Source organism: Pteropus medius, unplaced genomic scaffold (assembly GCF_902729225.1).
Source record: "Pteropus medius unplaced genomic scaffold, Ma_sr-lr_union100, whole genome shotgun sequence".
In the NCBI taxonomy this organism is placed as follows: Eukaryota; Metazoa; Chordata; class Mammalia; order Chiroptera; family Pteropodidae; genus Pteropus; species Pteropus medius.
This window is the reverse complement of record NW_024344240.1, coordinates 10,857,405-10,862,085: the sequence shown is the minus strand read 5'-3', so window position 1 is coordinate 10,862,085 and position 4,681 is coordinate 10,857,405.

The window sequence follows — 4,681 nt, the reverse complement described above, 5'->3', positions numbered from 1 at the left end:
GAGAGAGAGATCTACAGGTGTTCTTCTGTTTTTAAAGGAATAGTCTTACTCCTCTGCAGACATCATCTCGCCTGAGCTGGAAGTTACCATGGTGATATGGTCATACAGGATAACTTCATGACTACATCTTGCTGAGTTGTTTTCAGGGAGAATTGAGGACTGTTTTCTTTTGCTGTTAGGCTCTACTTACACTTAACCTTCCCTGCCATTTCTTCCAAGAATAATTAAAGAACTTTGCTCTTGGTGGATATCCAGGCTGGCTGTTTTCAAAAGTGTAAAGTAGATAGCATTTATCTTTACACTTTCCTTTTCTGTGACTTTTTCCCAAGTAACAGCATCTTCTTTCTCTAGGCACTTAACCTTATATTACCTCAGATCTTCCTAACAAGGTATAAACTCATCTGATGAATTTATACAAATGATGAATTTTTTTTAAAAATGTTATCATTATATTTTAATTGCATTATTTAGACTCGCCTCACAAGTTATGACTGTGGAGAGAGTTACTCTAGAGGAAAAAAAATAATTTTTTCGGTACATGTGGTAGAAATCTCTGCAGAAATGTATGATGCACTCTTTATTTTAAACTTACAACTATAAAACATACAATTAGCTTTCAAATAAATCCCCAAATGTGTGTAATATGCAGAACAATAAAATATGTCAATTTCTGCCCAATACAACACAGATTTTCTTCTTTTTCTTCTGTCTCAAATGGAGGAAAAATTCTCCTGAAAATAACAATTTAATTATATATTTTTAGTGAGCATCATTTACATTTTGTTTTTATTTTTTTAATTGCCTGAAATAGTTCTTTAGAATTTCTCAAAATTTTGTTACCAAATTATATATTCGGTTGGGCATCAGAATCTTCAAAAATGTAATTCGACAATGAAGAAAACAAAAATATAACTGTTTCTGGTAATAATCCTGTGAAGAAATCCATTTGAATCTCACACTATTTCTCTTTATTCATATTTGTAGCATTCTTCTAGTGTTTAATATTTGCTGCCTGGTGTTTAATTTATCATGGGTACAGTTGTCTCCTCCTCTAGGGTGAAAACTTCATAATGTGAGGAATCATGTTTAGTGTTTTGTTACTTATTTTCAGACAGCACTTAATTAACAATTTAATAAGCATTAATAGATTGACAAATTTATTTAGAAGTAATTAAAGAAGGTTAGCAAAATTTCAAAGAAAGTGATAACTCAACATCATCCCCCACCCAGAAATATTTTACACTAGTTCTTCTTTAAGTTTAAGTTTTTCTATCATAAAAAATGTTTGTTTATGCATTCAACAAATTCTTATTGAATACTAGACTCTGTTCTTTGAGATGTGAACCATGGTTAGAAGAACCTTACATTTATGGAGCTTACATTAGTGGGAGGAAACAAATAAGCAATTAAATAAGCAAGTATAATTCCAATGAATAAATGAGGTTCATTGTACTGAGGCTCTGTGGCTACTTTAGAATCACCCTCTTCAGGCAGATGACAGTCTTGGAAAATTTAGGAATATGTTAGATTTAAAGATACAAAGAAGGCCAATGTTTCTGAAGTGTAGATGGCCAGAGAAAATAATTAAATAATGTCAAAGAGAGAGAAAAAGGTCAGATCATGGAGTGTCCTTTGTAAACCAGGGTAATGGATTTGAATTTTTTTTTTTAAAGTACAATAGGAATACATTGGAAGGTATTAAGGAAGATTAAACAAGGTCTGGTTTACATTTTAAAAAGTTGTAGTTCTAGGTTATTAAGTGGAGAGGAGTTGGACAGGATATAGTTGTGGTGTAATTAGGAAGCTAGATCAGAAGTTCTAATATTTCTTTGATAAGTCTGAAATATTTGTTTGACGTGCATGTAAAGATATGATGTAGAAGAAAAGTTGATGTCTATAACTCCAAAGAGAAAGGGTTGAATATGGCACTTTGCCCAACACTTTTCGTGTATTATTTCACTAAATGCTTGTAACACTTTGAAGTCTACAGTATTACCTTAATTCAGATTTAAGGAAATTGAGACCTAGAGAGTCTAAGTGACTTGCTAAAGTCACATTGCTTTATCACAAGCAAAAGGTTTACAGTATTGGTCTTAACCTAAACAATTAAGGAGCAAAATAATTTTTGTGTATATTTGTTTTCTATACATTTTTATTTTTTAATTAAGTTAGCAGTTCATATATGTTAAGTTCTGTTTTTAGAGTTTATTAGCATAAATAGATCACAAGAAAGTGATAATCACATCAGTATTATGAAGAATTGATGGCTGCAGAATGTGACATTTCTGATTTTTCAGTCCTAAAACCCAAACCTGGAAGACTCAAAAGTTCCGGATAAAGCGAATGCATTTCAGACTGAGGGAAAAGTTTTTAAATTCATTTCTTATTTAAATTCATCTATTTCCTTAAGTAACAGTGCCAAGCTGATCGAGAAGGGAAGGTTTCCGTGATAAGATGCCCAGTCAAAAGAATACATGAGGGGCCAACATGAGAAAGAAGCGGCAGGCACCAACTTTCTTGAGGGGAATGTGCTTCTGCACCAGGGGACCGTATGGGCTCCACATATGTCAGAGAACAATAGTGGCATTCTGCCACACATACATAATACAATAAGCTGAATCATGCTTACATGAGCTGGGCCCACGCACCCTACTACATTAATGTAACATTCTAAGTCCAGGGTCCTATTTCTAGCCACAAGCCAGGATCACAGTCAGACCTGGGACCAGCCAGTCCTGGGGCCCACACTAAATGTCACAGTAAAATAGCTAGAATGAGCCACATCATTTAAGGTCCTTAAAATCAACATGTGTACTTTTAGATGACCAGACTATTCGAACATTTATAATTTAACATATGTATCTAAAATGGAAGTGTAAGTTAATAATTTGTGTTGTGCAAGTTAATAGAAAATAATTACTTCATACCACACTAAAATAATTTCAGAAAGATTAAAGATTAAAATGGAAAAACTTAAACACATTAGGAAATGTAAAATCTTTAAAAAATAATATTGGATTGGGAGTGACCTTTCTAACATGGCACAAAATATGGAAAGAAAGTATTGATAGGTTTGACTACACAAAATAAAAAAAAATGAACATCATACGAAAGCTAAAAAAGAAGAGAAAAACTGGGGAAAATACATATAGCATATGCAAAAGAAAAAAGGAAAATATCTGTATAAATAGTTTCTATAAACAAATGAAAGAAAGATGAACAGCTCAGTAAAATACAAGCAAAAAATATGAAAAGGCAATTCACAGAAGACATGATTTCCAATGAAAAAATGAAGATAGGTTCAGTATCAGTAATAACTCAAGAAATGCAACTGAAACAATGTTGAAGTGGTTTTCTCCACTTAGTTTAACAAAAGGAAACAAAAAAATGCTAATAACTAACATTGGTAGGATATAGAGAACACTTACATACTTTCAAACACTGTAGATAGGAGTGATAAACATTTGTTATGGGGAAATTTTTAGGAAAATCCTCAATAATGTCAGTTGTATACATTTTTTCTTGTAATGGGACTGGAGAAAATTAATTCTATAGATGTGATTTATAAGTGAAGCCTTCCAATTGTCACCAAACTCTTTTCTCTAAGGTAGAGGTTCTTATCTAGGCTGCACATAAGAAATACCTGGTTGACTTTAAAAATCTTCCCAGTGGGGTTTAATATGTACTATGTTGAGATGTTCATTGTAAGTATCTTCATCTTTCCTATTAGGAGAGTGAATGACAAACCTAAAGCCCATTCTTGAGTCTTTTTTGTTCGGGAACAATCCTGACCTATCATACTTAAGGGAGAGAAAAAGATTTATCTATGGGCTGAGCTTGTTTATAGAGATTTTGCTTGAATAGAGGCTGAAAGCCTGGGGACGCTGGCTAGATTTCATCAGCAGCATCAATCTCTGTCCAGGGAATATAATAATGGATCAGAGCACTTCTTCTCTATTTTCCTCATTTACCTTCTAATATCTCTGGAGCTCAGGAAACTTCAGAGATGTAAGCTCCTACCTTTAGTCAGAAATCTGAAATATGGGTGGTTCATATTAAAATATTTTATGTTATGCTTAGTTAGGAGTAAAAGACAGGTGAAAATATTTGATTTAGATTTGTTTTTCTGTCACTTGAAATTTTCTTTTCATTGAATTGTAAGAATCATGGTATGATTCATCCAAGAGAGGGAGACTGCCAAATTATGGCAGATAAAACAATATGATTATAGCCTGTTTGTAAACAATTTGGCAATATCTATTTAAATTTTTTTATACTTTTTATGCTGGCATTTCCACATAGTGTGGAATATGGTACATGATTTCCTAATATGGCTGTCAATAATTCCTCCCTTCACTGTACATAAGTAGATGCTAATAAATGGGGCCTATTTTCTCTCTTCTTGAATGAGTGCTGGATTGTGACTTACTTTAGACCAATAGAATTGGATGGACATTCTTGGATTTTCACACCAAACCTTAAGAGAAACTGTAGCTTCCAATCTTCTTTCTTGGATTACAGCAATCATGTTGTAAAGAAGTCTAGGCTAGACAATTGAATGTTTAGAGGCTGTATGGAGAGACGTCCTGATGGATGAGAACCCACTTTAGATGGGCTTCCAGCTGACTGCAGCTATGTGTGAGTGAAACTAGCCAATATCATCTAGAGCAGAAAAGCCACT